This window comes from Chiloscyllium punctatum, chromosome 4 (assembly GCF_047496795.1).
Source record: "Chiloscyllium punctatum isolate Juve2018m chromosome 4, sChiPun1.3, whole genome shotgun sequence".
Taxonomy (NCBI): Eukaryota; Metazoa; Chordata; class Chondrichthyes; order Orectolobiformes; family Hemiscylliidae; genus Chiloscyllium; species Chiloscyllium punctatum.
In genome coordinates this window covers 139,787,308-139,815,149 of record NC_092742.1, presented here as the reverse complement: position 1 = coordinate 139,815,149, position 27,842 = coordinate 139,787,308, and positions in this window count along the sequence as shown.

Sequence of the window (27,842 nt, the reverse complement as noted above, 5' to 3'; positions counted from 1 at the left end):
TGACCCCATTACATTTACTGTGTCAATGTCACCCTGACCCACTCACACTTTCTGCGTCACTGTCAGTCTGACCCACTCACACTTACTGCGTCACTGTCACCCTGACCCCCCTCACATTCACTGTGTCACTGTCACCCTGAAACCTCACAATTACTGTGTCACTGTCACCATGACCCCTCACCCTTAATGCTCACTATCATATTGACCCCCTCACACTAACTGCATCACTATCACCCTGACTCCCTCACAATTACTACGTCACTATCATTCTGACCCCCTCACCATTACTATATCACTGTCACCCTGACCCACTCACACTTACTGCATCGCCCACACCCTGACACACTCACACTTACTGTGTCAATACCAGCCTGACCCCCTCACACTTACTGCATCACTATCACCCTGAGCCCCTTATACTTACTGCGTCACTATCACACTTAGCCCCTCATAGCTACTGTGACACTATCACTCTGAGCCCCTCACACTTACTTTGTCACTGTCACCCTGACCCTGTCACACTTACTGCGTCACTATCATCCTGACACACTCACACTTACTGTCAATACCAGCCTGACCCCCTCATTATTAGGCGTCATTATCACGCTGACCCCATCATATTTAATGCATCACTGCCACACTGACCCCATCGTACTTTGCCCTTCACACATACTGCATCACTATCACCCTGACCGCCTCACCTTCATTGCGTCAATATCACCCTGACCCCTCAAAACTACTATGTCACTGACACCCTGACACTCTCACACTTACTGCTCACAATCACTCTGACCCCCTCACACTTACTGCATCACTATCACCCTGAGTCCCTCACAATTACTATGTCACTGTCACCCTGACCCCCTCACACTTACTGCGTCACTGTCACACTGACCCCCTCACACTTACTGCGTCACTGTCACCCTGATCCTCTCACACATATTGCTTCTCTATCATCCTGACCCACTCACATTTACTGTGTCAATACCAGCCTGACCTCCTCACACTTACTGCATCACTATCACCCTGATTCCCTCACACTTACTGCGTCACTATCACACATAGCCCCTCGCAGTTACTACGACACTATCACTCTGACCCCCTCACACTTACTTTGTCACTGTCACCCTGACCCTGTCACTCTTACTGTGTCACTATCATCCTGACCCCCTAACAGTTCCTGAGTCACTCTCATCCTGACCCCTTCAGAGTTCCTGTGATACTATCATCCTGACTGACTCTCAATTATTGCATCATTGTCAGCCTGATCCGCAGAGTTACTGCGTCACTATCATGACTGACTCCTCATACTTACAGCTTCACTCCGAGATAGACACCCACACTTACTGCATCACTATCAGACTGAGCCCCTTACACCTACTGCATACTACTAGCCTCATTCCCTCACACTTACTGCATCACTATCACCCTGCCCTCATCACAATTACTGCATCAATATCACACTGACCCCCTCACGCTTACTGTGTCACTATCGCTCTGGCACAATCACACTTACTGTGTCACTGCCCCCCTGACTCCCTCACACTTTCTGCGTCACTGTCGTCCTAACATCCTGACACTTACTGCTTCACTGTCACCCTGACCCCCTCACACTTACTGCGTCAGTATCGTCCTGATCCACTCGCATTTACTGTGTCAATATCAGCCTGACCCCCTCACAATTACTGCATAACTATCACCCTGGCCCCATCACACTTACTGTGTCACTACTAGCCTCTTCACCTCACACTTACTGAATCACAATCACGATGACCCCCTCATGCTTACTGCGTCACTGTCACACTGACCCCCTCATATTCAGTGCGACGCTATCACCCTGGCACATTCACACTGACTGCACCACTACCAGCCTGACTCCTTCAAACTCACTGTATACCTTTCACCCTTATCCCTCAGACTTACTGTGTCACTGCCACCCTGACCCCCTCACACTTAGTGCGTCGCTATCACCCTGACCCCAGTTAATGCGTCACAATCACCCTGAACCCCTCACACTTTCTGCCACACTATCACCCTGACCCCCTCACAGTTCCTGCGTCACTATCATGCTCAACCCCTCACACTTATTGTGTCACTGTCACCCTGACCCCCTCACAGTTACTGCGTCACTGTCACCCTGACCACCTCACACTTACTGCATCACTATCACCCTGAGCCCCTCAACACTTACTGTGTCACTGCCACCCTGACCCTGTCACACTTACTGCGTCACTATCATCCTGACACCCTCACAGTTCCTGCGTCACTATCATCCTGACCCCCTCACATTAAATGTGTCACTGTCACGCTGACCCCTTCACACTGACTGCATCACTGTCACCCTGACCCCATCACACTTAATGTGTCAGTGTCACACTTACCCCCTCACACTTACTTTTTCACTATCATCTTGACCCACCCACACTTACTGCGTCACTGTCACCCTGACCCCCTCACACTTATTGCATTATTATCACCCTGACCCCCTCACACTTACTGCATCACTGTCACCCTGATCCACACACACTTACTGTGTCACTGTCACCCTGAAAACCTCGCATACACTGCGTCACTATCATCCTGCCACAATCACACTTACTTTGTCACTATCAGCCTGACTCCCTCAAACTTACAGTGTCCCTGGCAACCTGACCCCCTCACACTTACTGCGTCACTGTCACCCTCACACTTCCTTCATCACAATTACTCTGACCCCCTCACACTTACTGCATCACTGTCACCCTCACCCCCTCACACTTACTGCGTCACTGTTACTCTGACCCACTCACACTTACTGCGTCACTGTCACCCTGACCCCCTCACATTCACTGCGTCACTATCACCCTGAACCCTCACCATTACTATATCACTGTCACCCTGGCCCCATCACACTTACTGCGTCACTATCATCCTGACCCACTCACGCTTACTGTATCAATACCAGCCAGACCCACTCACACTTACTGCATCACTATCACCCTGGCCCCATCACACTTACTGTGTCACTACTAGACTCTTCAACTCATGCTTACTGAATCACAGTCACCCTGATCGCCTCTCGCTTACTGGGTCACTAACACCCTGGCACAATCACACTTACTGTGTCACTGCGCCCCTGACCCCCTCACACTTTCTGCGTCACTTTCGCCCTAACATCCTGACACTTCCTGCGTCACTGTCACACTGACCCCGTCACATTTACTGCGTCACTGTCACCCTGACCGCCTCACACTTACTGTGTCACTATATCCTGACCCACTCACACTTACTGTGTCAATACCAGCCTGACCCCCTCACACTTACAGCATCAATATCACCCTGGCCCCATCACACTTACTGTGTCACTACTAGACTCTTCACTTCACACTTACTGAATCAGTCACCCTGACCCCCTCACGCTTACTGCGTCACTGTCACACTGACCCCCCTCACATTCAGTGCGACGCTATCACCCTGGCACATTCACACTTATTGCATCACTACCAGCCTGACTCCCTCAATCTCACTGTGTCTCTGTCACCGTTATTCCTCAGACTTACTGTGTCACTGTCACACTGACCCCCTCACACTTAGTGCGTCGCTATCACCCTGACCCCAGTAAATGCGTCACTATCACCCTGAACACCTCAGACTTTCTGCCACACGATCACCGTATCCCCCTCACAGTTCCTGCATCACTATCATCCTCAACCCCTTACACTTCTTATGTCACTGTCACCCTGACCCCCTCACACTTACTGTGTCACTGTCACCCTGACCCAATCACAATTACTGCATTACTATCACCCTGACCCACTCACAATTTCTGCGTCACTGTAACCCTGACCCACTCACAATTACTGCATCACCATCACCCTGACCCCCTCACACTTACTGCGTCACTATCACCCTGAACCCCTCACATTCACTGCGTCACTATCATCCTGGCAGAACCACACTTACTGTGTCACTAACAGCCTGAGTCCTTCAAACTTACTGTGTCACTTTCTCCCTGACACCCTCACACTTACTGCGTCGCTGTCACCCTTATACTTTCTGCATCACAATTACCCTGATCCCCTCACACTTACTGCATCACTGTCACCCTCACCCACTCACACTTTCTGCATCACTGTCACCCTGACCCCCTCACACTTATTGCGTCACTTTCAACCTGACACCCTCACACTTACTGCGTCACTGTCACCCTGACCCTCTCACACTTACTGCGTCACTGTCACCCTGACACCCTTACACATACTGCGTCACTATCGCCTGACCCCCTCACAATTACTGTGTTACTGTTACCCAGACTCCCCTCACATTGACTGTGTCACTGTCACCATGACCCCCTCACACTGACTGCGTCACTGTTACCCTGATCCCTTCACACTTACTGTTTCACTGTCACCCTGACCCCGTCGCACTTACTGTGTTACTGTCACCCTGACCCACTCACATTTACTGCATCACTGTCACCCTGACCACCTCACATTCACTGCATCACTATCACCCTGACCCCTCATAATTACTACATCACTATTACCCTGACACCCTCACACTTACTGCTCACTATACTCTGACCCCCTCACACTTACTGCATCTCTATCACCCTGGCCCCATCACACTTACTGTGTCACTACCAGCCTCTTCACCTCACACTTACTGAATCTCAGTCACCCTGACCCCCTCATGCTTACTGCGTCACTGTCACACTGACCCCCTCGCATTCAGTGTAACGCTATCACCCTGGCACATTCACACTTATTGCATCGCTACTAGCCTGACTCCCTCAAACTCACTGTGTCTCTGTCACCGTTACTCCTCAGATTTACTGTGTCACTGTCACACTGACCCCCTCACACTTACTGCGTCGCTATCACCCTGACCCCAGTAAATGCGTCACTATCACCCTGAACACCTCAGACTTTCTGCCACACTATCACCATAACCCCCTCACAGTTCCTGCGTCACTATCATCCTCAACCCCTTACACTTCTTATGTCACTGTCACCCTGACCCCCTCACACTTACTGTGTCACTGTCACCCTGACCCAATCACAATTACTGCATTACTATCACCCTGACCCACTCATAATTTCTGCGTCACTGTAACCCTGACCCACTCACAATTACTGCATCACCATCACCCTGACCCCCTCACACTTACTGCGTCACTATCACCCTGAACCCCTCACATTCACTGTGTCACTATCATCCTGGCACAACCACACTTACTGTGTCACTACCAGCCTGACTCCCTCAAACTTACTATGTCGCTTTCACCATGACACCCTCACACTTACTGCGTCGCTATCACCCTTATACTTCCTGCATCACAATTACCCTGATCCCCTCACACTTACTGCATCACTGTCACCCTCACCCACTCACACTTTCTGCATCACTGTCACCCTGACCCCCTCACACTTATTGCGTCACTATCAACCTGACACCCTCACACTTACTGTGTCACTGACACCCTGACACCCTCACACAAACTGCGTCACTATCGCCTGACCCCCTCACAATTACTGCGTTACTGTTACCCAGACTCCCCTCACATTGACTGTGTCACTGTCACCATGACCCCCTCACACTGACTGCGTCACTGTTACCCTGATCCCTTCACACTTACTGTTTCACTGTCATCCTGACCCCCTCGCACTTACTGCGTTACTGTCACCCTGACCCACTCACACTTACTGCATCACTGTCACCCTGACCGCCTCACCGTCATTGCGTCACTATCACCCTGACACCTCACAATTACTACGTCACTGCCACCCTGACACCCTCACACTTACTGCTCACTATCACACTGAACCCCTCACACTTACTGCATCTCTATCACCCTGAGTCCCTCACAACTACTATGTCACTGTCACCCTGACCCCCTCACACTTACTGCATCACTGTCACACTGACCCCCTCACACTTACTGTGTCAATACCAGCCTGACCCCCTCACACTTACTGCGTCACTATCACCCTGACCCCATCACACTTACTGTGTCACTACTAGCCTCTTCACCTCACACTTACTGAATCACAATCACGATGACCCCCTCACGCTTACTGCGTCACTGTCACACTGACCCCCTCACATTCAGTGCGATGTTATCACCCTGGCACATTCACACTTACTGCATCACTACCAGCCTGACTCCCTCAAACTCACTGTGTCCCTGTCACCCTTACCTCCTCACACCTACTGTGTCACTGTCACCCTGACCCCCTCACACTTACTGCGTCGCTATTACCCTGACCCTAGTTCATGCGTCACAATCACCCTGAACCCCTCACACTTACTGTATCTCTGTCAACCTGACCCCCTCACAGTTCCTGCGTCACTATTATCCTCAACCCCTCACACTTATTGCGTCATTGTCACCCTGACCCCTCACAGTAACTGCGTCACTATTATCATCAACCCCTCACACTTATTGCGTTACTGTCATCCTAAGCCCCTCATAGTTACTATGTCACTGTCACCCTGACCCCCTCAAGTCACTGCATCACTATCACCCTGAGCCCCTCACACTTACTGCGTCACTATCACACTTTGCCCCTCACAGTTACTGCGACACTATCATTCTGAGCCCCTCACACTCACTTTGTCACTGTCACCCTGAACCTGTCACACTTATTGCGTCACTATCATCCTGACCCCCTCACAGTTCCTGCGTCACTAACATTCTGACCCCCTCACAGTTCCTACGTCACTATCATCATGACCCCGTCACAGTTCCTACGACACTATCATACTGACAGACTCACAATTATTGCATCATTGTCAGCATGATCCCTCAGAGTTACTACGTCACTATCTTTAATGACCCCTCACCCTTACAGCTTCACTACGAGCTGGACACACTCACACTTACTGCATTACTATCAGACAGAGCCCCTTACACCTACTGCATCACCACTATCCTCGTTCTTTCACACTTACTGCATCACTGTCAACCTGACCTCATCACAATTACTGCATCACTATCACCCTGACCTCCTCAAACTCACTGTGTCCCTTTCACCCTGACCCCCTCACACTTACTGCGTCACTCTCTCCCTGACCCCATCATATTTACTGCGTCCCTCCCACCCTGACCCCATCGTACTTACTGTGTCACTACCGCCTCTCCCTCTCACACTTACTGTGTTACTCTCACTGTGACCCCTTTAACGTACTGCATCACTATCACCGTGACCCCCTCCAACTTACTGTATCACTGTCACCCTGACCCCCTCACACTTACTGCGTCACTGTCACTGGGACACCTTCACAGTTACTGAGTCATTTTCTACCTGAACCCTGCACAATTAATCTGTCACTATCAAATTGATCCCCCTTCACTATCAGCCTGACCCCCTTATATTGCTGCGTCACTTTGAGCCAGACTCCCTCACAATAACCGTGTCATTGTCACCCTGAACCCTCACAATTATTCCGTCAGTATCACTCTGACCTGCTCACACTTACTGCGTCACAATCACCCTGGCCCCATCACACTTACTGCGTCACTGTCACCCTGACCCCATCATATTTACTGCGTCACTCCCACCCTGACCCCATCGCACTTACTGTGTCACTACCGGCCTCTCCCTCTCACACTTACTGTGTTACTCTCACTGTGACCCCTTACACGTACTGCGTCACTATCACCGTGACACCCTCCCAGTTACAGTGTCATTGTCACCCTAACACTCTCACCATAACTGCGTCCCTGTCACCGTGACCCCCTCCGACTTACTGTATCACTGTCACCCTGACCCCCTCAAACTTACTGCGTCACTGTCACTGGGACACCTTCACAGTTACTGCGTCACTGTCACCCTGAAACCTACACAATTAGTCTGTCACTATCAGCCTGACCCCCTTATATTGCTGCGTCACTATGAGCCAGACTCCCTCACAATAACTGTGTCATTGTCAACCTGAACCCTCACAATTATTCCATCAGTATCACCCTGACCTGCTCACACTTATTATGTCACTATGAGCCGGACCCCCTCACACATACTGCGTCACTGTTACCCTGACCCCCTCACACTTAAAGCGTCACTGTCACCGTGACACCCTCACACTTACTGCATCACTGTCAACCTGATCCCTCACTACTATCCCGACAGCATCACCCTGACCCCCTCACACTTACTGCTTCACTATCACCTTGACCCCCTCACACTTACTGCACCACTATCACCCTGACCCCCTCACACTTATGGCATCGCTGCCCTCCTGACCACATCGTACTTACTGTGTCACGACGAGCTTCTCCCTGTCACACTTGCTGTGTTACTGTCACTGTGACCCCTCACACGTTCTGCGTCACAATCACCGTGACACCCTCCCAGTTGCTGTGTCATTGTCACCCTGACACTCACACAATAACTGAGTCCCTATCACCGTGGCCACCTCCCACTTACTGTGTCACTGTCACCTTGACCCCCTCACATTAACTGTGTCACTGTCAGCCTGAACCCTACACAATTAATCTGTCATTATCACCTTGATCTCCCTTCATGCTCAGCCTGACCCCCTTATATTTCTGCGCCACTAGGAGCCAGATTCCTGTACAATAACCGTGGCATTGTCACCCTGACCCCTCACAATTATTCTGTCACCCTGACCCACTCACACTTATTACATCACTATGAGCTGGACCCACTCACACTTACTGCGTCACTGTCACCCTGACCCCCTCACACTTACAGCGTCACTGTCACCCTGACGCCCTCACACTTACTGCGTCACTGCCACCCTGACACCCTCACACATACTGCGTCACTGCCACACTGAACATAATTGTACTTGCTGTGTCACTACCAGCCTTTCCCTCTTACACTTACTGTGTCACTGTCACCGTGACACCCTCACGCTTACTGCATCACTGTCACCCTGACCCCCACACAATTAATCTGTCACTATCACCTTGATCCCCCTTCATGATCAGCCTGATCCCCTGACATTGATGCATCACTCTGACCCAGACACACTCACAATAACTGCGTCACTGTCAGTTTGCACCCCCTCACACTTACTGCGTCACTGTCACCCTGATACCTCATAATTATTCTGACAGTATAGCCTGACCCACTCACCCTTACTACGTCACTATGAGCTGGACCCCCTCACATTTACTGCGCCACTGACACCCTGGCCCCCTCACACTTACTGCGTCACTATCGCCCTGACCCCCCTCACACTTACAGCTTCACTACAAGCTGGAAACACTGACACCTACTGCAATACTATCAGATAGAGCCGCTTGCACTTACTGCATCACGACCAGCCTCTCCCCCTCACACTTATTGCATCACTATCACCCTGGCGCAATCACACTGCCTGCATCACTGTCACCCTAAACACCTCACACTAACTACGTCAGTGTCACCCTGACCGCCTCACAGTTACGGCAACACTATCACCATGACCCCCCCACACTAACTGCGACATAGTCACCCTAACCCTCTTACACTTACTGTGTCACTACCAGCCTCTCCCTCTCACACTTACTGCGTCACTAACACTCTGACCCCTCACATTTAGTCTGTCACTATCACCATGACCCCTCACATTTATTCTGTCACTGTCACCCTGACCCCTCACACTTACTGAGTCACTATCACAATGACCCCTTCACATTCCTGCGTCACTGTCACCCTGATCACCTCACAGTGTGTCACTACCACCCTGACCCCTCACACTTACTGCGTCATTATAGACTGATCCCCCTCACACTTACAGCATTACGATCAACCTAACACCATCACAATCACTGCGTCACTACCAGCTTCTCTCCCTCACACTTACTGCATCATTGTCAGTCTGAGCCCTCACATTTAGTACACCACTATCACCCTGACGCCCTCAGACTTACTGTGTCGTGATCAGCCTGAACCCAACACATTCACTGCATTTAAAGTCACCCTGACCACTCACACTTACTGCCTCACTATCGCCCTGACCTCCTCACACTGACTGCATCACTATCTCTCTGACCCCCTCACATTTACTGCATTTACTGCGTCACTATCACACTGACCCCCTCACATGCACTCCATCACCGATAAAAGTGACCCCCTTACACTCACTACATCACCGTCACACTGACCACCTCACACTCACTCCGTGGCTGTCACCCTGAACCCATCACATTCACTTCATCACGTCACACTGACTCCCTCACTCTCACTCCATCACCATCACCCTGACCCCCTCACACACATTCCATCACCGTCATCTTGACCCCCTCACATTCACTCAGTCACCGTCACACTGACGCACTCACACTCAGTCTATCACGGTCACACTGACCACCTCACACTCACTCCAACACTGTCACGCTGACCCCCACACACTCATTAAATCACTGTCACCCTGACACCTCACATTCACTCCATCACAGACACCCTGATCCCCTCACACATACTCCAACATCGTCACGCTGACCCCCTCACAATCACTCAATCACCATTACCCTGCCCCCTCACACTTACCCCATCCCCATTACCCTGATGCCCTCACAATCAATCCGTCGTTGTCACACCGACCCACTCACGCTCTCCATGACAGTCACAATGACCCCCTCACACTCACTCCATCTCTGTCACCCTGTCCTCCTCACACTCACTCCATCACCGTCACACTGAACCCCGCACACTCACTCCATCACCATCACCCTGACCCTGTCACACTCAAGACACCACCATCACCCTGACCCTCTCACACTCACTCCGTCACTGTCACACTGACCTCATCTCACTCACTCCATCTCCGTCACACTGACCCCCTCACACACACTACGTTAACATCACCCTGACCCCCTCATACTCACCCCGTCACCGTCACCCTGACCCCCTCACACTCATTTCATCACAGTCTTCCTGACCACCTCACACTCACTCCAACACCATCACCCTGACCCCCTCACACTCCCTCCATCAACGTCATACTGACCCCCTCATACTCAACCCATCACAGTCACCCTGACCCCCTCACACTCACTCCAACACCATCACCCTGACCCCATCACACTCACTCCAACACTGTCACGCTGACCCCCTCACACTCATTAAATCACTGTCACCCTGACACCTCACATTCATTCCATCGCAGTCATCCTGACCCCCTCACACTCACTCCATCACAGTCACTCTGACCCAGTCACACTCACCCCATCACCATCACCCTGACCCCGTCACACTCACTCCATCACCGTCACCCTGAGCCCCTCACATACACTCCATCGCAGTCACACTGACCCACTCACTCAATCACAGTCACACTTACCCACTCACACTCACACCATCACTGTCACCCTGACCCCCTCACACTCCCTCCATCACTCCTGATCCTCTCTCACTCACTCCATCACAGTAACACTGACACACTCACGCTCACTTCATCATCCTCACCCTGACCACCTCACACTCACACCATCGCAGTCACCCTGACCACCTCTCACTCACTCTGGCACTGTCACCATCACCCACTCACACTCACTCCGTCACCATCACTCTGCCCACTCACACTCACTCCATCACAGTCACGCTGACCCCCTCACACTCACAACATTACCATCACCCTGAACCCCTCATACTCACTACATCGCCGTCACGCTGAACACCTCACACTCACTCCATCACTGTCACCCTGAGCCCCTGCAGACTCACTCCATCACCATCACCCTGAATCCCTCGCACTCACTCCATCACTATCACCCTGACAACCTCCCTATTACTCCATTGCAGTCACCCTGACCCACTCATTCACACCATCAGTCACCCTGACCCCCTCACACTCACACCATCACTATCACCCTGACCCCATCATGCACACTCCGTCAACGTCACCCTGTACTCCTGACTCTCACTCCATCACCGTCACCCTGACATTCTCATACTCACTCCATCACCGTCATACTGACTGCCGTCACCATCACCTTGACACTCTCACTCTCACTCTCACTCCATCACTGTTACCCTGAACCGCTCACACCACTCCATTACTGTCACACTGACCCCCTCACACTCAGTCCATCATCCTCACCCTGACCCCCTCATAATCACTCCATCACCGTCACCCTGATCCCCTCACACTCACTCCATCATTGTCACCCTGACTCCTCACACTCACTCCATCACACCTACCCTGGCCTCCTCACACTCACTCCATCACCCACACCCTGACACCATCAGTTTCACTCCTTCACCGTCACACTGGTCACCTCACACTCACCCCATCACCATCACGCTGACTCCCTCACACTAACTCCATCAGCCTCAAACTTACCCTCACACTCCCTCCATCACTGTCAACCTGACCGCCTCACATTCACTCCATCAACGTCACCCTGTTTCCCTCACACTCACTCCATCATCGTCAACCAGACCCCATCACACTGACTCCATCACCGTCATCCTGACCCCCTCACTCACTCCATCAAACTCACCCCGACTCACTCACACTCACTCTGTCACCATCACCCTGACCCCTCACATCACTCTGAGACCATCACCATGACACATTACAATCACTCCATCACCATTACTCTGACCCCTCACAATCACTCCATCATTTTCACTCTGACCACCTCTCACAAACTCCATCACCGTCACCCTGACCCCCTCACACTCACTCCATCAACCTCACCCTGACCACCACAAACTCACTCCATCACCATGATCCTGACCCCCTCACACTCACTCTGCCACCATCACCGTGACACCTCACATTCACTCTATCACTGACACCCTGTCCCACTCACAGTCACTCCACCACAGTCACCCTAACCCTTCACACTCACTCCATCACCCTCATCCTGACCCCATCACATTCACTCCGTCACCATCACCGTGACATCTCACACTCATTCCATATCTGTCAACCTGGCCCTCTCACACTCAAACCATCACCTTCACCGTGACACTCACACACACTCCATCACACTCACCCTGACCCCTTCACAGTCAATTCATCACCGTAACACTGACGCTCTCACATACACACACAATCTCCATCACACTGACCCCCGCACAATCACTCCATCAGCGTCACACTGACCCCCTCAGAATCAATCTATCACTGTCACCCTCACCCCCCACACTGATTCCATCACCGTCAAGCTGACCCCCTCACACACACTCCATCACTGTCATCCTGACCCCCTCACACTCACACCATCTCCGTCACCTGGACCCCCTCACACTTACTCCATTACTGTTACCCTGACCCTCTCACACTCGCTCCATCACCATCACTCTGACCCCATCACATTCACTCCATCAGCGTCACCCTGACCCCCTCACACACACTCCATCGCCGTCACCCTGACCCCCTCAAACTCACTCAATCACTGTCATGATGACCCCCCTTATGCACTCCATCACTGTAACCCAGACACCCCTCACACTCACTCCATCACTGTCAACCTGACCCCCTCACAATCACTGCATCACTGTCACCCTAACCCCCTCACACTCACTACATCACTGTCACCCTGACCCTCTCACACGCACTCCATCACCATCACCCTGTCCGACTCACACTCACTCCATTACAGTCACACTTACCCCCTCACACTCACTCCATCACTGTCACACTGACCACTCGCACTCACTCCATCACCGTCACCCTGGCCACCTCACACTCACTCCATCACCGCCACCCTGATGCGCTCACATACACTACTTCACCATCATCCTGACCCCTTCACTCTCACTCCATCACTGTCTCCCTGACACCCTCACACTCACTCCAACGCTGTCACCCTGACCCCCTCACATTTACTCCACCACCATCACACTGAACCCCTCACACTCACTACATCACCATCACCTTAACACCTTCACACTCACTCCATCACCCTCATCCTGACCCCATCACATTTACTCCGTCACCATCACAGTGACACCTCACAATCCTTCCATCACTGTCAACCTGCCCTCTCACACTCAAACCATCACCCTCACCGTGACACTCACACACACGCCATCACACTCGCCCTAACCCCCTCACACTCACTCCATCACTGTCATGCTGACACCCTCACACTCACTCCACCACCATCACACGGAACCCTCACACTCATTCCAATTACCGTCACCCTCACCCCCTCACACTCACGCCATCACCATCACCATGACATATCACACTTACTTCATCACTGTCACACTGACCCCCTCACACTCACTCCATCACCGTCACCCTGACCCCCTCACACTCACTCCATTACCGTCACACTGACCCCCTCACACTCACTCATCACTGTCAACCTCACCCCCACACACTCACTCAATCACTGTCACCCTGACCCCCTTACACACACTCCATGATTGTCACCCAGACACCCTCACACACATTCCGTCATCATCACGCTGACCCCCTGACACTCACTTCATCACCGTCATCCTGACCCCCTCACACGCACTCCATTCCAGTCACCCTGAACCCCTCACACTCACTCCATCGCCATCACCCTCAACTCCTCCAAATCACTCCATCACTGTCAACCTGACCCCCTCACACACACACTCCTTCCCTGTCATCCTGACCCCCTCACACTCACAACATCATCGTCACCCTGTCCCCTTCACAGTCACTCCATCAACGTCACCTTGATCCCCTCACACTCACTCCATCACAGTCACACTGACCCTTCACAATCACTCCATCACATCACATTGACCCCTCACAATCACTCCATCAGCATCACCCTGACACCCTCACACTAACTCCATCACAGTCAACCTGACCCCCTCACACACACTCCATCCCAGTTACCCTGACCCCCTCACACTCACCCCATCACCATCACCCTCAACTCCTCATACTAACTGCATCACCATCACTCTGACCACCTCACACTCACTCCATCACTGTCACCCTAACCCCCTCACTCACACACCATGATTGTCATCCTGACACCCTCACACTCACTACATCACTGTCACCCTCACCCTCTCACACTCACTCCATCACCATCACACTGACCTCCACACACTCACACCATTACAGACACACTGACCCGCTCACATTCACTCCTTCACTGCCATCCTGACCCCCTCACAATCACTCCACCTCTGTTACCCTGACCCCCTCGCACACTCCTTCAACGTGAATCTGACCCCCTCACTGTCACTCCATCACCGACTCCCTGAACCCATCACACTCACTCCATCACCCTCATCCTGACCCCATCACATTCACTCCGTCACCATCACCGTGACACCTCACACTTATTCCATCACTGTCAAGCTGTCTGTCTCACACTCAAGCCATCACCCTCATCGTGACACTCACACACACTCCATCACACTCGCCCTGACGCCTTCACAGTCACTCCATCATCGTGACACTGACCCTCCACACACACACACACACACACACAATCTCCATCACACTGACCCCCTCACAATCACTCCATCACCGTCACCCTGACACCCTCACACGCACTCCATCCCAGTCACCCTGACCCCCTCACACTCGCTTCATCACCATCACACTCAACTCCTCGCAATCACTCCATCACCATCAACCTGACCCCCTCACACACACTCCTTCCCTGTCATCCTGACCCCCTCACACTCACGCCATCACCATCACCCTGACCCCTCACACTCACTCCATCACCATCACACTGACACCCTCACACTCACTCCATCACCGTCAACCTAACCCCCTCACACACACACCATCACTGTCATCCTGACCCTCTCACACGCACTCCATCCCAGTCACCCTGACCCCCTCACACTCATCCCATCACTGTCACCCTCAACTCCTCACACTCACTCCATCACCGTCACTCTGACCCCCTCGCAATCTCTCCATTACCGTCACACTGACGCCCTCACACTCACACCATCACTGTAATCCTGACCACCTCACACTCACACCATCACTATCACCCTGACCCCTTTTCACGCTCTCCATGACTGTCACCCTGAACCACTTACATTCACTCCATACCATTACCCTGACACCCTCACACATACTCCACCACTGTCACACTGAACCCCTCACACTCACTACATCACCATCACCCTAACCCTTCACACTCAATCCATCACCCTCATCCTGACCCCAACACATTCACTCCGTCATCATCAGCATGACACCTCACACTCATTCCATCACTGTCAACCTGCCCTCTCACACTTAAAACCATCAGCCTCACTGTGACACTCACACACACTCCATCACACTCACCCTGACCCCCTCACAACCACTCCATCAATGTCACCCTGACACCCTCACACTCACTCCACCACCATCACACTGGACTCCCTCACAGTCATTCCAATTAACGGCACTCTCACCCCCTCACACTCACACCGTCACCATCACCATGACACATCACACTCACTTCATCACTGCCACACTAATCCCCTCACACTCTCTCCATCACCGTCTCCCTGACCCCCTCACAATCACTCCATTACCGTCACACTGACCCCCTCACACTCACTCCATCACTGTCAACCTCACCCCCTCACACTCACTCCATCACTGTCACCCTGACCCCCTCACACACACTCCATGATTGGCACCCTGACACCCTCACATTCACTACATCACTGTCACCCTCACCCTCCCACACTCACTCCATCTCCATCACACTGAACCCCAAACACTCACTCCATTACGGTCACACTGAACCCCTCACATTCACTCCATCACTGTCATCCTCACCCCCCACACTCACTCCATCACTGTCACACTAACCACTCACACTCACTCCATCACCGCCAATCTGACCCCATCACACTCACTCCATCACAGTCACCCTCACCCCCTCGCACTCACTCCATCACCGTCACCCTGACCCGCTGACACACACTCCTTCACTGTCATCCTGACCCCCTCACACTCACTCCATCACTGTCACCCTGACCCCGTCACACACTCAATCAACGTCACTTTGACTCCCTCACTGTCACTCCATCATCGTCTCCCTGAACCCATCACACTCACTCCATCACCGTCACCCTAACCCCTTCACACTCACTCCATCACCCTCATTCTGACCCCATCAAATTCACTCCGTCACCATCACCGTGACACCTCACACGCATTCCATTACTGTCAACCTTGCCCTCTCACATTTAAGCCATCACCCTCAACGTTGCACTCACACACACTCCATCACACTCACCCTGTCGCCTTCACAGTCACTCTATCACCGTCACACTGACCCCGACCATATACACGCAATCACCCTCACACTGACCCCCTCACAATCACACCATCAATGTCACACTGACTCCCTCACACACACACAATCTCCCTCACACTGACCCCTTCACAATCACTCCATCAGCGACACACTGAACCCCTCACACTCACTCCATCACCGTCACCCTGACCCCCTCACAATCTATCCATCACCATCACCCGGTCCCCCTCACACACACTCCATCACCTTCACCCTCACCCCGTCACACTCACTCCATCACCGTCACTCTTACCTCCTCACAATTACTCCATCACTGTCACACTGACCCGCTCACACTGACAACATCACTGTAACACTGACCCCCTCCAGACCAATCATTGTCACCCTGAAACACTCACACTCACTCCATTACCGTCACACTGACCCCCTCACTCTCACTCCAGGACCGTCACATTGGCCCCCTCACACTCACGCCACCACCGTCACCCTGGCCCACTCACACTCACTCCATCACTGTCACACTGACCCGCTCACAATCACTCCATCACGGTCACACTGACCACATCACACTCACTCCATCACAGTCACCCTGACACCCTCACACTCACTCCATCAGCGTCACCCTGACCAACTAACAATCACTCCATCACCGTCACTCTCACCCCCTCACACTCACTCCATCACTGTTACCCTGACCCTCTCACACTCATTCCATCACTGTCACCCTGACATCCTCACACTCACTCCATCAACGTCAACCTGACCCCCTCACACTCACTCCATAACTGTCATCCTGACCACCACACACGCACTCTATTCATGTCACTCTGACCCCCTCACACTCACTCCATCACTGTCGCCCTTACCCCCTCACACTCACTCCATCACCATCTCCCTGACCTCCTCACAATCACTCTATCACCGTCACCCTCACCCCCTCGCATTCTCTCCATCACAGTCACGCTGACCCCCTCACAATCACTCCATTACCGTCAACCTAACCCCCTCACACTCACTCCATCAACGTCAACCTGACCCCCTCACACTCACTCCATCACTGTCACACTGATCCCCTCACACTCACACCATCACCGTAACCCTGACATCCTCACACTGAATCCATCACCGTCACACTGAACCCCTCACAGTCACTCCATTAACATCACCCTCACCCCCTCACACTCACTCCATCACCGTCAAACTGACCCCCTCACACTTACTCCATCACTGTCACACTGACCCCCTCACACTCACAATATCACCGTCAACCCGCCCCCTCACACTCAATCTATCACCGTCACCCATACCCCCTCACACTCACTCCATCACCATGAACCTCACCCCCTCGCACTCACTCCATCTATGTCACACTGACCCCCCTCACAATCACTCCATTAACGTCACACTGACCCCCTCACACTCACTAGATCACTGTCATCCTCACACCCTCACACTCACACCATCACCGTCACCCTGACATCCTCACACTCAATCCATTACCGTCACACTGAACCCCTCACAGTCACTCCATTACCATCACTCTCACCCCCTCACACTCACTCCATCACTGTCATCCTCACACCCTCACACTCACTCCATCACCGTCACCGTGACCCCCTCACAATCTATGCATCACCGTCACCCGGACCCCCTCACACACACTCCATCACCTTCACCCTCACCCCGTCACACTCACACCATCACAGTCACTCTTACATCCTCACAATCACTCCATCACCGTCGCACTGGCCCCCTCACACTGACAACATCACTGTAACACTGGCCCACTCAGACCCATCATCGTCACCCTGAAACACTCACACTCACTCCACCACCGTCACACTGACCCCCTCACTCTCACTCCATGACCGTCATATTGGCCCCCTCACACTCACTCCATCACCGTCATATTGGCCCCCTCACACTCACTCCATCACCGTCACATTGGCCCACTCACACTCACTCCATCATTGTCACACTGACCCTCTCACAATCACTCCATCACGGTCACACTGACCACATCACACTCACTCCATCACAGTCACCCGGACACCCTCACACTCACTACATCAGCGTCACCCTGACTAACTCACAATCACTCCATCACCGTCACTCTCACCCCCTCACACTCACTCCATCATCGTTACCCTGACCCTCTCACACTCATTCCATCACTGTCACCCTGACATCCTCACACTCACTCCATCAACGTCAACCTGACCCCCTCACACTCACTCCATAACTGTCATCCTGACCACCTCACATGCACTCTATTCATGTCACCCTTACCCACTCACACTCACTCCATCACCATCACCCTGACCACCTCACACTCACTCAATCACCCTCACCCTCACCCCCTCACAATCACACCATCACCGTCACACTCACACCCTCGCACTCACTCCATCACCGTCACCCTCACCCCCTCGCACTCTCTCCATCACAGTCACGCTGACCCCCTCACAATCACTCCATCACCGTCAACGTGACCCCCTCACACTCACTCCATCAACGTCAACCTGACCCCCTCACACTCACTCAATCACTGTCACACTGATCCCCTCACACTCACACCATCACAGTCACCCTCACCCACTCACACTCACTCCATCACCGTCACACTGAACCCCTCACAGTCACTCCATTACCGTCACCCTCACCCCCACCCCCTCACACTCACACCGTCACCATCACCATGACACATCACACTCACTTCATCGCCATCACCCTGACCCCTCATAATCACTCAGTCAGCGTCACCCTGACCACCTCACAATCACTCCATCACTGTAACTCTGACCCCCTCACACTCACACCATCACCGTCACACTGAACCCCTCACACACTCTCCATCAACGTCACCCTCACCCACTCACACTCACTCCATCGCCGTCACACTGAAACACTCACACACACTACTTCACTGCCATACTGGCCCCCTCACACTCACTCCATCACTGTAAACCTGACCCCCTCACACTCACTCAATCACCGTCATCCTTACCCCCTCACAAACGCTCCTTCACTGTAATCTTGACCCCCTCACACTCACTCCTTCACCATCAGCCTGAACCCCTCAACTCTCTCCATCACGGTCACACTCACCCGCTCACACTCACTCCATCACCGTCAATCAGACCCCTCACACTCACTCCATCAGGGTATCCCTGACCCCCTCACACTCACACCATCAACGTCACTCAGACCCCTCACACTCACTCCATCACCGTCACCCTGAACCCTTCACACTCACTCCATCACGGTCACCCAGACCCCTCACATTCACTCCATCATCGTCACCCTGACCCCCTCACACAAACTCCTTCACTGTCATCCCTACCCCCTCGCAATCACTCCATCGCTGTCACCCTGACCCCCTCACATTCACTCCATCATCGTCACCCTGACCCCCTCACACATACTCATTCAATGTCAACCTGACCAACTCACACTTCATCCATCACTGTAACCTTGACCCTCCACACTCACACCATAACCATCACCCTTAACGCCTCACATGCACTCTTTCATTGTCATCTTGTCTCCTTCACACTCACGCCATCCCTGTCACCCTGACTCCAGCACACACACTCCATCACCGTCACCATGACCCCCTCACACTCACTCCATGACTTTAACCATGACCATCTCACAATCACTCCATTACCGTCACCCGGACACCCACACAATCACACCATCACCGTCACCCTCACCCGCTCACACTCACTACACCCTCTCACTCACTGCATCACTGTCACACTGACCACCTCACACTCACACTCTCACCGTCAACCTGCCCCCCTCACACTCACTCCATCACCGTCACACTGACCCCCTCACACTCGCACCATCACTATAATCCTGACCCCCTCACGCTCACACCATCACCGTCACCCTGACACCGTCAAACTCACTCCATCACCGTCACACTGAACCCCTCACACTCACTCCATTACCGTCACCCTCACCCCCACACACTCACACTGTCACCATCCCCGTGACATATTACACTCCCTTCATTGCTGTCACAGACACCCTCACACTCACTTCATCACCATCACCCTGACCACCTCACACTCACTCAATCACCCTCACCCTCACCCCCTCACAATCACACCATCACCGTCACACTCACACCCTCGCACTCACTCCATCACCGTCACACGGATCCCCCTCACACTCACTCCATCACCATCAACCTGACCTCCTCAAACTTACTCCATCACCGTCAACCTGACCCCCTCACACTCACTCCATCACCGTCATCCTCACCCCCTCACACTCGCTCTATCACCGTTATTCTGACCTACTCACACTCACTCCATCACTGTCACACTGGCCCCCTCAAACTCACTCCATCACCATCACCCTGACCCCCTCACTCTCACTCACTCACCATCAACCTGACCCCCTCACACACACTTCTTCACTGTCATCCTGACTCCCTCACACTCACTCCATCCCTGTCAACCTGACCCCCTCACACACACTGCATCACTGTCATTCTGACCTCTTCACACGCACTCCATTCATGTCAAACTGACCCCCTCACACTTACTACATCACTGTCACCCTGACCCCCTCAAACACACTCCATCACCGTCAACCTGACCCCCTCACACTCACTCCATCACCGTCTCCCTGACCCCCTCACACTTCATCCATCACTGTTACCTTGACCCCTCACACACACTCCATCACCGTCACCCTGACACCCTCACACTCACTCCATCACTGTCACACAGACCACTCACACACACTCCATCACCGTCACCCCGACCCCTTCCCACACACTCCATCACCGACACCCGGACCCCCTCACTCTCACTCCATCACCGATACCCTCACCCCATTACACTCACTCTATCACTGCCCACCTGACCCCATCACACTCACTCTATGAACGTCACACTGGCCCACTCACAGTCACTCCATCACCGTCACCCTGGCCCCCTCACACTCACACAATCACCATCATCCTGACCCCATCGCACTCACTCCATCAGCGTCACCCGCACCACCTCACAATCACTACATCACCATGACTCTCACCTCCTCACACTCACTCCATCACCGTCACACTGACTCCCCTCACACTCACTCCATCACCGTCACGCTGACCCGCCCACACTCACTCCATCCCTGTCAACCTGACCCCCTCACACACACTGCATCACTGTCATTCTGACCCCTTCACACGCACTCCATTCATGTCAACCTGACCCCCTCATACTCACTACATCACTGTCACCCTGACCCCCTCACATTCACTCCATCACCGTCAGCCTGACACCCTCACACTCATTCCATCATTTTCACATTGACCCCCTCACACACACTCCAACACCATCACCCCGATCCCCTCACACTCACTCCATCACCGTCAGCCTGACACCCTCACACTCACTCCATCACTGTCACACTGACTACTCACACACACTCCATCACCATCACCCGGACCCCCTCACTCTCACTCCATCACCGACACCCTCACCCCCTTACACTCACACTATCGCCGCCAACCTAACCCCCTTACTCTCACTCCATCAACGTCACACTGACCCTCCCACACTCACCCAATCACCGTCACACTGAACCCGTCACACTCATTCCATCACCAACACACTGACCCCCCTCACACTCACACCATCAGCATCACCCTCACCACCTCACAATCACTACATCACTGTCAGTCTCACCCCCTTACACGCACTCTATCAACAACACACTGACCCCCCTCACACTCACTCCATTACTGTCACCCTGACCCACTCACACTCACTCCTTCACTGTCACCCTGACCCCCTCGCACTTACTCCATCATCGTCACCCTGACTCCCTCACGCTCACTTCATCACTGTCACGCTGTCCCATTCACACTCACTCCATCACTGTCACTCTGACTCCATCACACAAACTTCATCACCATCACCCTGACCCTCTCACACTCACTCCATCACTGTCACACTGACTACTCACACACACTCCATCACCATCACCCGGACCCCCTCACTCTCACTCCATCACCGATACCCTCACCCCCTTACACTCACACTATCACCGCCAACCTAACCCCCTCACTCTCACTCCATCAACGTCACACTGACCCTCCCACACTCACCCAATCACCGTCACACTGAACCCGTCACACTCATTCCATCACCAACACACTGACCCCCCTCACACTCACACCATCAGCATCACCCTCACCACCTCACAATCACTACATCACTGTCAGTCTCACCCCCTTACACGCACTCCATCAACTACACACTGACCCCCCTCACACTCACTCCATTACCGTCACTCTGACCCCCTCACATTCACTCCATCAGCGTCACCCTCACCACCTCACAATCACTACATCACTGTCAGTCTCACCCCCTCACACGCACTCCATCACCGTCACACCGACCCCCTCACACTCACTCCATTACTGTCACCCTGACCCACTCACACTCACTCCTTCACTGTCACCCTGACCCCCTCGCACTCACTCCATCATCATCACCCCGACCCCCTCTCGCTCACTTCATCACTGTCACGCTGTCCCATTCACACTCACTCCATCACTGTCACTCTGACTCCATCACACAAACTCCATCACCATCACCCTGACCCCCTCACACTCACTCCATCATCGTCACCCAAACACCCTCACACTCACTCCACCAGCATCATCCTGAAACCATCACTCTCACCCCAATCACCGTCAAACGGAATTCCTTGCACACACTCCATCACTGTCACACTGACCCAGTCCCATTCACTCCCTCACCCTCAACGTGACTGTCACACTCACTCCATCCCTGTCACCCTAATCCCTTCACACTCACTCCATCATAGTCACACTGATCCACTCACACTCACTTCATCAACGTCACCTTGTCCCCTTAAAATCACCCCATCACTATCGCACTGACCACCTCTCACACACTCCATCACTTTCATACTGACCCCCTCACACTCACTGTATCACAGCTACACTGACCCCCTCACACTCGCTCTAACTACATCACAGCGACCCCCTCATACTCACTGCTTTACAGCCACACTGACCGCCTCACACTCACTCCATCAGACTCACACTGACCCCCTCACACCCACTCCATCAATATCACACAGGCCCCCCTCACACTCACTCCATCAGACTCACACTGACCCCCTCACACCCACTCCATCAATATCACACACGCCCCCTCACACTCACTCCATCACTATTTCGCTGATCCACTCGCACTGACTCTGTCACCATCACACACCCCCTCACACTCACTCCTTCACTGTCACCCGAACACCCTCACACTCACTCCATCAGCAACATCCTGACACCATCACACTCAACCCAATCACTGTCCCCAATCACCCTCACACGCCCTATATCACGTTCACACTGAGCCCCTCACACTCAAAACATCGCTGAGACACTGTCCCTCTCACACTCACTCTGTCACTGTCACCCTATCCCCCTCACTCTCAATTCATCACCGTCATCATGACCCCCTCACACTCACTCCATGAGTCACGCTGACACCCTCACACTCACTCCATCACCGTAACCCTGACACCCTCACACTCCCTCCACCACAATCACCCTGACACCCTCACACTCACTAAATCACTACCACCCTGACTACCTCACACACACAACATCACCGTCACACTTAACCCCTCACATGCACTCCATCACTTCTACCCTGACCCCCTCACACTCACTCCATCACCATCACCCTGACCCGCTCTCACTCACTCCAACACCCTCACCCTAACTACTCACACTCACTCCAACACTGCCACCCAAACACCTTCACACACTCTCAATTACCGTCACACTGACACCCTCACTCTCACTCTATCACTGTAACACTGAACCCCTCACATTCACTCCATGACGGTCACACTAACCCCTCACACTCACTCTATCACACTCACACTGATGCTTTCATACCCACTCCATCACCATCACCCTGACTCCATCACACTCACTCCATCTCCGTCACACTGACCCGCTGACACTCACTCCATCACACTCACACGGATCCCCTCACACTCACTATATCACCATCACACTGACACCCTCACACTCACTCCATCACTGTCACACTTTTCCACTCATACTCACTCCAACACCGTCACCCTGACCACCTCACACTCACCCCATCACTGTCAAACTGACCCCTCACACTGTCTCCATCACCGTCACCCTGACCACCTCACACTCATTCCATCACACTCACACTGATCCCCTCAGACCCACTCCATCACCATCACACAGACCCCCTCACACTCATTCAATCACCATCACGCTGATCCCCTCGCAACGACTCCATCATCATCACACTCACCCCCTCACACTCACTCCATCACCATCACACTGACACCCTCACACTCACTCCATCACCATCACCCTGACGCCCTCACATTAACTCAATCACTGTCACCCTGACCCCCTCATACTCACTCCGTCACCGTCACCCTCACACTCACTCCATCAGCATCACCCTGACACCATCACACTGACCCCAATCACAGCGACAGGAATTCCTCACACTCCCTCAATCACGGTCACACTCACCCCTGCACACTCACTCCATCACCGTGACACTGACCCGCTCACACTCACTCCATCTCTTTCTCACTGACCCACTCACACTTACTCCATCATCGTCACCCTGACCCCCTCACACTCACTCCATCACTTTCACGCTGTCCCATTCACACTCACTCCATCACCATCACCCTGACCCCCTCTCACTCACTACATCACCGTCACCCAAACACCCTCATACTCACTCCATCAGCATCATCCTGACACCATCACACTCACCCCAATCACCGTCACACTGAATTCCTCAAACTTCCTCAATCACTGTCACACTGACCCACTCACACTCACTCCATCACCGTGACACTGACCCCCTCACACTCACTCCATCACCGTCACCCTGACCCCCTCACTCTCAATCCATCACTGTCATCGTGACCCCCTCACACTCACTCCGTCAGTCACCCTGACAAACTCATACTCACTCCATCAGTGTCACCGTGACACCCTCACACTCACTCCATCATTTTCACACTGACCCCCTCACACTCACCAGATCACCGTCACCCTGACCCGCTCACTCTCACTCCATCACCCTCTCCCAGACTCCTCACACTCACTCCAACACTGCCACTCTAACACCTGCACACTCTCTCCATTACCGTCTCACTGACCCCCTCACACTCACACCATCACTGTAACACTGATCCCTTCACATTCACTCCATGACCGTCACACTAACACCTCACACTCACTCCATCGCACTCACACTGACCCTCTCACACCCACTCCATCACCATCACACTGACCCCATTATAGTTACTCCATCATCGTCACCCTGACCCCCTCACACTCACTCCATCACATCCACCCTAACCTCCTCACACTCTCTCAGTCAACGTCACACTACCCTCTCACACTCACTGTATCACAGTCACCCTGACCCCCTCACACTCACTCTAACAACATCACAGCGACCCCGTCACACTCACTCCATTATGGTCACACTGGCGCACTCAATCTCTCTCCATCATTGTCTCCCTGACCCACTCACACTCACTCCATCAGCCTCACCCTGATTCTCTCACACTCACTCCATCACTGTCATCCTGACACCTCACACTCACTCCATCACTGTCACACTGACCCCCTCACACTCACTCCATCACACTCACATTGATCCCCTCACACTCACTACATCACCATCACACTAAACCCCCTCACATTCACTCAATCACCCTCACCCGAACCCCCTCACACTCACTCCATCATTGTCACCATTATCCCTTCACACCCTCTCCATCACCGTTCCGCTGACCCCTCACACTCACTCCATCGCCGTCACCCTGACCCCATCACACCCACTCCATCACCATCACAGAGACGCCCTCACACTCTATCCATCGCTATTACGCTGGTCTCCTCGCACTGACTCCTTCACCGTCACACTCACCCCCTCACACTCACTCTATTACCATCACACTGACCCCCTCACACTAACTCCATCACCGTCACCCGAACATCCTCACACTCACTCCCTCAGTATCATCCTGAGACCATCACACTCGCCCCAATCACTGTCACACAGAGCCGCTCACACTCCCTCAATCACGGTCACACTGACGCCCTCACACTCACGCCATCAACGTCAATCTGGATCCTCACACTCACTCCATCACTGTCACGCTGTCCCATTCACACTCACTCCATCACTGTCACCCTGACCCCCTCACACTCACCCCATCATCTTCACCCTGTCTCCCTCACACTCAGTCCATCATCATCACCCTGAGCCCCTCAAACTTATCTCCATCACCGTCACACTGACCCCGTCACACTCACTCCATCACTCTCACACTGACCCCCTCACACTCACTCCATTACTGTGACACTGACCACCTCACACTTACTCCTTCATCATCACCCTGATCCCTCACATTCACTCCATCACTGTCACACTGTCCCCTCACACTCACTCCATGCACAACACACTGACCCCCCTCTCAGCGACTTCATTACCGTTTCATTGACCCGCTTACACTAACTCCATCACTTTTACCCTGACCCCCTCACACTCACTCCATCACCATCACCCTGACCCCCCACACTCACTCCATCAACCTCACCCAGACT